The sequence below is a fragment of the Lepidochelys kempii genome, chromosome 5, assembly GCF_965140285.1.
Source record: "Lepidochelys kempii isolate rLepKem1 chromosome 5, rLepKem1.hap1, whole genome shotgun sequence".
Classification (NCBI taxonomy): domain Eukaryota; kingdom Metazoa; phylum Chordata; order Testudines; family Cheloniidae; genus Lepidochelys; species Lepidochelys kempii.
In genome coordinates this window covers 73,826,370-73,839,147 of record NC_136384.1, presented here as the reverse complement: position 1 = coordinate 73,839,147, position 12,778 = coordinate 73,826,370, and the positions used below count along the sequence as shown (strand labels likewise).

At 43.6% G+C, this 12,778-nt stretch overlaps 1 protein-coding gene and 1 long non-coding RNA gene across 2 annotated transcripts in view; both read right to left on the bottom strand.

Moving 5' to 3' along the window:
• Positions 1-12,778, bottom strand: part of AP3S1 (adaptor related protein complex 3 subunit sigma 1) — a 148,028-nt gene that overhangs the window by 133,444 nt on the left and 1,806 nt on the right. The window lies entirely within an intron of this gene.
• LOC140911527 (uncharacterized) overlaps positions 1-12,778 on the bottom strand; it is a 27,188-nt gene extending 14,410 nt beyond the window's left edge. Inside the window, exon 1 of the long non-coding RNA XR_012159011.1 lies at positions 12,729-12,778. This is a non-coding gene — a long non-coding RNA (uncharacterized LOC140911527). The remainder of the gene's footprint in view (positions 1-12,728) is intronic.

Genomic DNA, 12,778 nt, shown 5'->3' with positions numbered 1-12,778 from the left:
GAAATGAAGCCACTGGCATGAAGACTGAAGTGCTCAATACCAAGACAAAAACTAAACTTGGCTTTTGGAACGTATGGACAATGTACGAAGCAGGGAAGCTAGCTCAGCTCACAGCAGAGATGAGAGGCTACAGCTTACACATCCTGGGAGTTAGCGAGAGCAGATAGATGGGATCAGGAAGATTAACAACAGCCTTGGGAGAAACTTTGCTGTTTTCTGGACGGGATGATGGACAACACCATGAGGGCGTTGCCATCCTTTTGAAGAAGGGAGTGGAGCATTCCCTGCTTGAATGGAAATCCATCAGCAGCAGACTTATGAGAGCCAGACTGAAAGGGAAACATATTAATATCACCCAGATTCCATGTTATGCTCCGACAAACGACAGTGAATTCTACCTTACACTACAGGCGGAGTTAGAGAGAGTACCACGCCACGAAGTAACTATCGTCATGGGAGACCTGAATGCCAAGGTCGGTAAGGACAACACAAACAATGACAGAGCAATGGGAAGATATGGGTGTGGCACTATGAATGAAAATGGAGAAAGGCTTGTTGATTTCTGTAATATGAATGACATAGTCATCGGCTGAACCCTATTTGAACATCCTGAAATTCACAAGCTGACATGGTGTTCTCCAAATGGCAGAGATAAGAGCCAGATTGACAATATCATGATCAATGGCAAATGGCGACACTCACTGACAGATGTGAAAGTGAGATGCGGTGCAGATGTTGGCAGTGACCAGCACCTTGTGACAGCCTCCATCAAGCTAAAACTGAGAAATGTGGTTTCAGAGTAGCAGCTGTGTTAGTCTGTATCTGCAAAAAGAACAGGAGTACTTGTGTGGGTCCACCAAACAAGGGAGATAGACGTTATGATATTGACAAGCTCAAGTCCCTTGAAATACAGAAAGCCTTCATTCTGCAGTTAAAGAACAGGTTTCGAGCACTTGCAGACTTTGATGAAGAGGAGAGGAATGCAGATGAGGAGATCAACATGAAGTGGGATAAAGTAACAGCAATTTATAAACAGAGCAGTGAAGCCTGTCTAGACTAAAGGCGGAAGAGGAGGAAGGAATGGATTACACCCAGCACATGGAACACCATAGAAACCAGACAAGCCCTGAAGAAAAAAGTTTTAGACACAAAATTCCAGAAGCTAAAGGACAAATACTCCGAACAGTATAGCAAGGCACAGCTGGATGTCAAACGCCTTGTGAGAGTGGACAAATGGCATTATATTGATAATCTGGCAACATGAACAGAGGATGCAGCTGCTTGTGGTGAACAAGGAACCGTCTACAAAATAATGCACCTGATCAGTGGTAAATGGCAGGCACCAACAAACACTCTCATCAGGAACAAACAAGGACACCTCCTAACAACTGAAAAAGAATGGATAAATTAGCTACACGGATTAACATAAGGTAATTTCCAAAGATGCTTAGGAAACAGGTCTACTTCAAAGTCTCCATGATTGTCTATTGTTCGCCTAAGGACTCTGAGCTGCCAAAAGAAGGCCTGGAACTGTGTAAAACCTTTGGGTCCTGATCCTTTTTATCTCAGATCTGATTGATGCTTCATGCAGGAGAAGCTTAAGTCATAAGACTGAGATCTCCAGTCCTATCTGGATCATCCTGAATATGAACATTGGACTATAACCTATGGACTAATTCTGAAAGAACTGCTTGCAACTACAAATCTCACCATCTCTACTATGAATCTGATCTCAGAAACTGTGTTCATGTCTGTATGTATACCGATCTTTTAACCAATACTCGCTCTCTTTTCTTTTTTAATAAATTTTAGTTTAGTTAATAAGAATTGGCTGTAAGTGTGTATTTGGGTGAGATCTGAAATATTAATTAACCTGAGAGGTAATATGTCTGATCCTTTGGGATTGGTAGAACTTTCTTATACGATTGATAAGATTTTCAGTAATCCTCATCATATGTGACTTGGGCTTCTGGGTGGAGGCCTAAGGCTGGGTTGCTTTAAGGGAATTGTGTTGTTGGCTTCTGGGTAACCAGTAAGGTATTACAGAAGCTGTTTTATACTGGCTTGGTAAATCTAAGTATTGGAATATCCACCAGCTTTGGGGATTGTCTGCCCCATTCTTTGCAGTTGACCATAATTGAGTAACCTCAATGCTGCTCCCTGGGACTCCCAGTCACAGATGCTCACTGTGATTGTGTGCCTGAACTCCAGAAAAGCATCCGCTTGTTGCTTTGGTTAGGCATCAGCCACCATCACAGCATTCAGCTTGCACCAGTTCAACACACAAGCAAAAGGACCTGTTTGGTTTCATTATTAGGACAGGTGAAGTCCATGGTCTTTCTGAAGACCTAATGACACCTAGCTATTTTAAATATGCTCTTTCACTCTTATTCACTGTGATGGGGTCCAAAGGCATTACCGTGTCCCTTACAAATGACAGATTAACAACAATTCAATCGTACACAAGTTTTCCAAAGAGGGACCCATGAAAGTGGCTGTTCCAGGAACAGAAGGAGAGACTACCAAGGGAAGGCTGGGCTCTGATCCTGAGCCTGTGGGTCTGGATTAGAAAGCCTGCGCAAAGGGACATTTAATATGACTGGTTGACCCATGTGTTTTTTGTTGCGTTGGTGTAGTTGAATTGCTTCACCAGTCTAAAGTAAGCTGTTGGATATCCTTACTCATCCTCAAGTGTTTTCTTTAATAATAGGGTTTCTATCATGTTCAGCTAGAGGTACTCCACACTTTGCAGAGAATCCAGCAGTTGCTCGTTGCAATACCACAATTTACAGCTGCTGTTTCTGTACCTCTATCAAACTATGAGTATTCCACAGACGTGATAGTTGAATCACTTTGAAAGAGAATGACAGGTTTCAGAGTAACAGCCGTGTTAGTCTGTATTCGCAAAAAGAAAAGGAGTACTTGTGGCACCTTAGAGACTAACCAATTTATTTGAGCATGAGCTTTCGTGAGCTACAGCTCACTTCATCGGATGCATACCGTGGAAACTGCAGCAGACTTTATATATACACAGAGAATATGAAACAATACCTCCTCCCACCCCACTGCCCTGCTGGTAATAGCTTATCTAAAGTGATCATCAGGTTGGGCGATTTCCAGCACAAATCCAGGTTTTCTCACCCTCCACCCCCCCACACACAAATTCACTCTCCTGCTGGTGATAGCCCATCCAAAGTGACAACTCTTTACACAATGTGCATGATAATCAAGTTGGGCCATTTCCTGCACAAATCCAGGTTCTCTCATCCCCTCACCCCTCTCCCAAAAACCACACACACAAACTCACTACCCTGCTGGTAATAGCTCATCCAAAGTGACCATTCTCCCTACAATGTGCATGATAATCAAGGTGGGCCATTTCCAGCACAAATCCAGGTTTTCTCACATCCCCCCCACCCCCATACACACACACAAACTCACTCTTCTGCTGGTAATAGCTCATCCAAACTGACCACTCTCCAAGTTTAAATCCAAGTTAAACCAGAACATCTGGGGGGGGGGGGGGAGGAAAAAACAAGAGGAAATAGGCTACCTTGCATAATGACTTAGCCACTCCCAGTCTCTATTTAAGCCTAAATTAATAGTATCCAGTTTGCAAATTAATTCCAATTCAGCAGTTTCTCGCTGGAGTCTGGATTTTAAGTTTTTTTGTTTTAAGATAGCGACCTTCATGTCTGTGATTGCGTGACCAGAGAGATTGAAGTGTTCTCCGACTGGTTTATGAATGTTATAATTCTTGACATCTGATTTGTGTCCATTTATTCTTTTACGTAGAGACTGTCCAGTTTGACCAATGTACATGGCAGAGGGGCATTGCTGGCACATGATGGCATATATCACATTGGTGGATGTGCAGGTGAACGAGCCTCTGATAGTGTGGCTGATGTTATTAGGCCCTGTGATGGTGTCCCCTGAATAGATATGTGGGCACAATTGGCAATGGGCTTTGTTGCAAGGATAAGTTCCTGGGTTAGTGGTTCTGTTGTGTGGTATGTGGTTGTTGGTGAGTATTTGCTTCAGGTTGCGGGGCTGTCTGTAGGCAAGGACTGGCCTGTCTCCCAAGATTTGTGAGAGTGTTGGGTCATCCTTTAGGATAGGTTGTAGATCCTTAATAATGCGTTGGAGGGGTTTTAGTTGGGGGCTGAAGGTGACGGCTAGTGGCGTTCTTTTATTTTCTTTGTTAGGCCTGTCCTGTAGTAGGGAACTCTTCTGGCTCTATCAAACTCTACAGGCCTGTCCTGTAGTAGGGAACTCTTCTGGCTCTATCAATCTGTTTCTTTACTTCTGCAGGTGGGTATTGTAGTTGTAAGAAAGCTTGACAGAGATCTTGTAGGTGTTTGTCTCTGTCTGAGGGGTTGGAGCAAATGCGGTTGTATCGCAGAGCTTGGCTGTAGACGATGGATCGTGTGGTGTGATCAGGGTGAAAGCTGGAGGCATGCAGGTAGGAATAGCCGTCAGTAGGTTTCCGGTATAGGGTGGTGTTTATGTGACCATTGTTTATTAGCACTGTAGTGTCCAGGAAGTGGATCTCTTGTGTGGACTGGACCAGGCTGAGGTTGGTGGTGGGATGGAAATTGTTGAAATCATGGTGGAATTCCTCAAGGGCTTCTTTTCCATGGGTCCAGATGACGAAGATGTCATCAATATAGCGCAAGTAGAGTAGGGGCTTTAGGGGACGAGAGCTGAGGAAGCGTTGTTCTAAATCAGCCATAAAAATGTTGGCATACTGTGGGGCCATGCGGGTACCCATAGCAGTGCCGCTGATCTGAAGGTATACATTGTCCCCAAATGTGAAATAGTTATGGGTAAGGACAAAGTCACAAAGTTCAGCCACCAGGTTAGCCGTGACATTATCGGGGATAGTGTTCCTGACGGCTTGTAGTCCATCTTTGTGTGGAATGTTGGTGTAGAGGGCTTCTACATCCATAGTGGCCAGGATGGTGTTATCAGGAAGATCACCGATGGATTGAAGTTTCCTCAGGAAGTCAGTGGTGTCTCGAAGGTAGCTGGGAGTGCTGGTAGCGTAGGGCCTGAGGAGGGAGTCTACATAGCCAGACAATCCTGCTGTCAGGGTGCCAATGCCTGAGATGATGGGGAGCCCAGGATTTCCAGGTTTATGGATCTTGGGTAGTAGATAGAATATCCCAGGTCGGGGTTCCAGGGGTGTGTCTGTGCGGATTTGATCTTGTGCTTTTTCAGGAAGTTTCTTGAGCAAATGCTGTAGTTGCTTTTGGTAACTCTCAGTGGGATCATAGGGTAATGGCTTGTAGAAACTCGTGTTGGAGAGAGAATGTTTGCTAAAGGTGTAAGTACAAGGGCAACTTTCCTCTTGACCTCTATCCTCCTGGCTGCCATGCCTCACATAGCTAGTACAACTCTGCCAACTGTGGAATAGATTATTGGCCAGAAGTACTTCTAAGGCAAACAAGCTTTTGTTCTTTTTAACTCTTGGAGTCCAGATAAATGCCATGGGTGTTTTGCAGTAAGTGTTCTGTATTGCTGAGACATGGTTACTTCCGGCTAATCCCTCCATCTTCCCTCTGTCTGTAATACCTACCTGTGATAAAGCCACCTGTTTTCCCAGAGTACCCATGTCTTGTTAGATCTTCACCAGCAGCCTCCTAATTAGTAAATTCCCTGCGACGTTTCAGAAAATATTAGTATTTAGATTCTCCTTAAACTTCTCCTTGGATTTGGTGGCATCATCAATTATCCTTCCATCTTCACTTTTGTTCCAGTCATTCTAAAACGTTTCTTCCTTCATTTACCTCTATTCTGAACACATTTATGGGTACCATCTTAAGAGCTTTCAAGATCACTGGTATCACAGCAGTCTACTCCCATCTACTATTTACTCTGATTCTGGGTAATAACATAGGCAATCTTATTATTTTATTTAACACATATTGTATTAGTGTCCAAAGACCAAAACAGGGTCAGGGCTCCACTGTACTAAGCACTGTGCAAACACACACCAAGACATAGTCTCATCCCCAAAGAACTTACAGTCTAAAAATTCTTATTTTGTTCCTTTAAATTGTATCCCATTATGGCAAATGGAGATCATTGAGTATATCCACTTCATGTTCCCCTTGACTTTTCAACCCAATAATACCCAAACTGAGGGATTCTGCATGCATTAGAGATCTAGTTAAGCCTGTAGTTGGAATAATTTAACATGATAACTCTTGCTTTGGCTGGATGCAGTTACTGTGTACCATAAATTGTTTAACACCTGTGATCTGTCGTCTTCTTCAACGCTTAGCCAGATAGTTGGCCATAGTGATCATTCGCCATTTGGTCCATTTCTGAGAAACTGCAAAGGCTTGACGGCCTGAGAGCCCAACATTGGAAATGACTTGATGAACCCATGTAATAGGGGGTCTGCCTCTGGGCTACCTCCACCCCTCAGTTGGTGGAATTTTATCCCGGATGTTACCAGCCACCCGGAGTGATCTGTAGTCCTTGTGTTACCCCATAATGAACATGGCTCACTGTCCTCCTCTGACTGGACCTTGCACAGAGGTTTAATTAGTTTAAAACTGCTTCGCTTTAGCTCAAGTAATGAGTCTCCTTATACCTTTACATGTGGCCTTAGGGGACAAAGAGATGCACTGTGTTAGCACCTAGTTCCCATTAATAATGCTTACTGACTTAAGAGGTTTCTTTTTCAAGTACGGATGATCTCCACATTATGGCAATAACCTAGTAACTTGCCACAAATGGTCCTGGTCTCAGGCTTTGCCTTGTTCCTTTGCTTTCTGAATGAGGAAGTTGAATGATCGTATGACCAACCGTTTGGCACAACCACAATTTCTTTAAGATCCCTTTTGAGTTTAAGTGGGGAGTCTGAAATTGGTCTGGGCTCTAACATAGCTGGCATATTGTTCACCTTATTGTACCTCTGGTCTTTCCCACCCCCCTGCTTTCAAGCACCAAAGGATCACGGTCACTTATGAGTCTGCTGGCTCAGGAGTTTTGTGGGACAAGGGTTTTCAATCAGCTAAAACCACTGTTAAGCCTTTGTGGCACACTCTGTAACTGTTTGAGGTGCCATTCACATTTTATTTTCTTCACGATACTGGAGTGCACTCTCTTCATCCATTTATTAGACTTAGTCATCAGCTACCACCTAAGTTTCAGAGTAACTTTCATCAGACCCTTCCTTGGCCTGCTAGGGGTGTTTACTTCAGCGCCTGATCTGATTCTTTTTAAAAGCTTGCCTTTCACGTCAACATACCCTTTGAGGTCCTTTCATTCAGGGGTTGGAAGGAAAAAAAGCTTTTACCATTTTGAGAGGAAGGGGACAACTGAAGGGGTTCATACATTGTCCTCTAATTGATAACATACAGTTCCTAAAATGCACATATATGTGAATTTATATCACACTCTCCAAAGGAATAAAATAACTTCTTGACACTGCTCCATACATATCAGTTCCAACTCTCCTCAGTGATTAGTCTCTGTCCACCTGATAATGACTTCATCTATTAATGCCCTCTTCTACAACCCAATGCATTGCTTTTCCAGGTGCATGTGTGTTTTCTCAAGGAATACCTAGCTCTCCTGACCTAGGGTGACCAGATGTCCCGATTTTATAGGGACAGTCCCGATTTTGGGAGCTTTTTCTTATATAGGCTCCTATTACCCCTGCACCCCCGTCCCGATTTTTTACACTTGCTATCTGGTCACCCTATCCTGACCAGGTTTTTTTTTTTTTTTTTTAATCCACCAGTTATTCACAGCAAAACCCCGGTAATTTTCCTTTTTATTGTACCAAAACCTAAATTCCAATCTGTGGTTTTAAACATTGAAGCTTCAGCTCTCATAACCTTTTGTGTAGGTCCACTTCTTTGTCTCATCTTTCTTTTTAAACTCAATTCCCACTTCTCCTTTACCAAATGTTGGCACAGCTGATATTTTTGGACCCCAAAGTTGACTGCAAATGGGAAACTAGAGAGGAAACAAAATTTGTTCACACTACCACCAGACTCTTCTTATTTACTTGTCTGAAGTTCTGTATTGCTTCCTTCATCTCTCTGGAAATATAATAGTAGCATGTTTCAGAGTAACAGCCGTGTTAGTCTGTATTCGCAAAAAGAAAAGGAGTACTTGTGGCACCTTAGAGACTAACCAATTTATCTGAGCATGAGCTTTCGTGAGCTACAGCTCACCTCATCGGATGCATACCGTGGAAACTGCAGCAGACTTTATATACACACAGAGATCATAAAACAATACCTCCTCCCACCCCACTGTCCTGCTGGTAATAGCTTATCTAAAGTGATCATCAAGTTGGGCCATTTCCAGCACAAATCCAGGTTTTCTCACCCTCCACCCCCCCCACACACAAACTCACTCTCCTGCTGGTAATAGCCCATCCAAAGTGACAACTCTCTACACAATGTGCATGATAATCAAGGTGGGCCATTTCCTGCACAAATCCAGGTTTTCTCACCCCCCCACCCCCATATACACACAAACTCACTCTCCTGCTCATCCAAAGTGACCACTCTCCCTACAATGTGCATGGTAATCAAGATGGGCCATGTTTATTTGAGAGTTGGTCATATTAAGGTTCTTCCTTCCCTAATTACTGTTCCTTATAACTTTAAACAGCAGTCATAAGATGAGGGAAAGTAACAGACAAATGCATTCTTATTTTTAACATTTAACTACAGACTGCGAATGACCAGAAGGGTTTACTATAAAAGAAGCAGAAATATACTCATATTTAATAGAAAGGAAAATTATGTATAGAAAAATAATTATCTCTGTACAAAGATACTTGCTTTTCCCTTTCTAAACTTCCTTATTACTTGTGATAGCTCCGTGGTTTGAGCATTGGCCTGCTAAACCCAGGGTTGTGAGTTCAATCCTTGAGGGGGCCATTTGGGATCTGGGGCAAAAATTGGGGATTGGTCCTGCTTTGAGCAGGGGGTTGGACTAGATGACCTCCTGAGGTCCCTTCCAACTCTGATATTCTATGATATATATAGTCTCATCAATGCCCTAGATGCATTACACACATGACAAGATCCCTGCTCCAAAGTTCTTGAAGTCTATATAGGTAACTGAGAAATGGAGGGAAAAGAATGGAATGTAACAAAAGTCCTTAGACAGTCTCTTGGATCACCTGGGACATTTCCTACCGTGTACATGGTCCATTTGGGGAACCCCCCTTTCTTCCACTGCACCCAGCGAGCTGGAGCACACCTTCTCCCAAACTCAGAGGACATAAGAGCACTGCAGCTGGGAGTGAGTGTCCCAGTTCAGACATAGGCTCCGTCTTCTGCTGCTGATGGGTGCTCGATCCCCACCTCTGCCCCCAGCCCTGCCCTGACTCCACCCCGCCCCCATTCCAACCGCTTCCCCAAAGTTCCCAACCCAACTCCGCCCCCTCCCTGCCCCAATTTCAACCCCTTCCCCAAATCCCTGCCCCAGCCCCGCCTCTTCCCTACCTCCTCCCCTGAGTGTGCCGCATTCCTGCTCCTCCCTCCCAGAGCTTGTTATGACGCATAACAGCTGTTTTGCGGTGGCAAGTGCTGGGAGGTAGGAAGAGAAGCAGGGATGCAGCACCTCAGGGAGGAGGCAGAGCTGAGGCGGGAGGGGAACTTGGCTGCCGGTGGGTGCAGAGGAGTCGGCGCCTATGAGTCCAGGTAGAGAGACTTCTGGTAGCAGAGATCATGCTAGCTAAAAATAGCTGTGTGGCTGTTGCAGCATTAATGGAATACTAACCACCTGAGCTCAAGTCCATCCTACTCCTTGGGTCTGAGTTTGGGTGGCTAGCCCAATTCTCTAACAGTACAGCAATGTCCACATAGCGATTTTTAGTGTGCAAGTGAAAGCCCTGCTAGCACAAGTTTATCTACCTGGGCTGGGAGACACTCCCCGCTGCAGTGTAGCCATATCCTAAGGGTATGTCTATACTACCCACCAGATTGGCGGGCAGCATCAATCCAGTGGGGGTTGATTTATTGCATCTAGTCTAGACGCGATAAATCGACCCCCAAGTGCTCTCCCATCGACTGCTGTACTTCACTGCCACGAGAGGCGCAGGCAGAGTCAAAGCCATCAACTCACCGCAGTGAAGACACCGTGGTGAGTAGGTCTAAGTACGTTGACTTCAGCTACATTATTCAAGTTGCGTAACTTAGATCAATTCCCCCCCCCACTAGTGTAGACCAGACCGTGTCCAGCTCTAAACTCAGAATATAGCTGCTTGTTTGAGATCCAGAGCTCAAATGAAGTCCTGATTTCATTTGTTTACCTTAGAAGGGAGGTGAGTAAGAGGGGGACATCACAAATGAGTACAAAATCATGAGCCACATAGATGTTCCCAATTTACCTTCTCTATTCACCCTTTTTATAATTCAAGAACAAGGGGACATCAAATGGAAATGAAAGGTAGCAAATTCAAAGCAATGAAAGAAAGGATTCTTTCACAGTGCACAACTAGCATATAGAATTCATTGCTATAGGATAACATTGAGAACAAGAATTAAGCAGAGTTCAAAAAAGATTGGACAGTCATAGGGATAGTCAAAGTATCCAGTACGTCCCTCGGCCCACACCGCTTCCAGCAGCTCCCATTGACCTGGAGCCGCGATCAGCCAAACCCGTGGACGCGGCAGGTAAACAAACTGGCCTGGCCCGGACCACCAGGGGCTTTCCCTGCACAAGCGGCGGAACAAGTTTGGGAACCACTGCACTAGAGGTTAGGAAGAAACATTCTTCGGGTACAGTTTATCATATAACTGCCTAATGCAGAGTACCTTCCACTACTTTCTGAAGCAGCTGGTGCTGGCCACTGTCAGTGACCGGATGCTAGATTAGATGGACTACTGGTCTGATCCAATATGGCATTTTCTATAAACCAGTTACCTGGAAAGGAAAGGTGTATTGAAAATGGCATTTATCTTCTTAGAGATGTCTTCATTCCAGGTTTTGCACCCAGCTGAATCCCTCCTACACCATGGGACAGGTAGTCCTGCATCATCTCCACACAATCCCTTAGAAGCCTGAAAGCTAAGGGTCTCATTCTGGGAGCTTTAGGAAGTAGGTCTATGTTACCTAAGATTGGGAATGTGGGTGTTCTTTGTATTGTTTTAATATTGTAATATTACACTTTAGTTCAATGGAAGAAACACATCTGAGCATACAAAGAGTTTAAGCACATGGTACTTTGAACATAAAATGGGGAAAGGAACTTGAAAACTGTTCTAACTAAATAGCTCCCCCAAGTGTGTTTAAGAAATTATGGTAGGTAGCAAAAAAAGCAACAGCAACAAAACCTAATCAGCAATGAGTTTCTGCATATATGTCTGCACATGTGCGCAGTTGGAGATATGCAAATTTGGCAGGATTTGCAGTGGGTTTAATACACCCTGCAATGAACCCTGCAACTTGGTTTGTGGGGACTGGAAGAGAACTAAACTCTGCAGATTCACAGTGATTTCAAACATCCAAAGCTTCCCTTTGCCTCAACCAATGAGCACTAGAAACTTCACTTCTTATTTTAGATGTTAACAGGGGTAGGAGGATATCCTTGCCTTTGTTGGGGCCTGCTGAGGGCAGTGCAATTTGTTGGCTTCCTAGAGGTGAATAACTCATTCCAGGGTCACTGAACTTTAGGAAAGAATGAGACTTCAGGTGAGTAAATGTATTGAACCTTAAACAGAGGTGGTTTTAAAGTTTGGGAGTTTTTCCTCTACACTATGACTTAGCACAAATCACAATGGTAATAAATACAAGAGTGTTTTACAGGTGCCAGGGATGCTCAGGGTCAGTTCTTCAAGTATGAAGGGCAATGTGCTATTGACAGCCCTTTTAATTTTATAAAACCTTTCCAAAGTGAAAGAAAGACAGACATTATTTATATATCAAAGTCAGATTATTAATTTAAAATCTGTTAGCCAAGATTTTGATGGGTATATAAATGGTAACTGTACTTTGATATGCTGGTCAGAGTGGCAGTAGTCAACTCAGGCAAGAAACTGTACATCTTGGTAGACTGCATGTACAATGCAATATATTTTAAAAGAGAACTGTATGCAAAGAATGGACTTGATCATCTTAGCTGCACTCGTACAAGTGCATTGGTAGGGAAACTGAACGATTTATCAAATCTTTTCTGCTGCCAATTTCTATAAACCTATGAAATCTTCAATGGGACATTTGCATGAGTAAGGACTTCAGGATCGAACTTATTGAGGTCTTTCCATTTTAACACCCAAACAAAAAGAAACCTTGCTTCAGTCCTAAGCTCTCATTCTGATCTCACTGACTGGTTAAACTGGGACCAACTCCACACAAGTCAAAAAAACTGTTATTGGTATAAAACTGTATCTAAAATCAAACCCAAGTCCATAGTCTCTAGATATCATCAAAGGTTCCCTCTGCTAATTGTTTCAAAGCAACAGATTTGAAGCTTGACACAGCTATTACCCAGACTGAGAGCAAGATAAAAAGGAACATGTATTCCTGCTTTTCTTCTTGCTTCTAGCTTTCTTTAGATTTTCTCTCCACTTCCCATTCCTTCAACTTTATACGTCCCACCCCTCAGGGCATGAACTGCCTGTGCTGCCAAAGTTTGTCAGCATTCCTAGACAGAACATGTTCTAATCCATTCATCACTGTGCAAGAGAGGTTTGCTGTTTTGTGAAGGTATTTTAATCCCCTTTCCAGCCCCTCACAATGTCACCTACCTATACATGTGCAAAAGTTGATGTCAAGCTAATGAAACAATACAATAGAG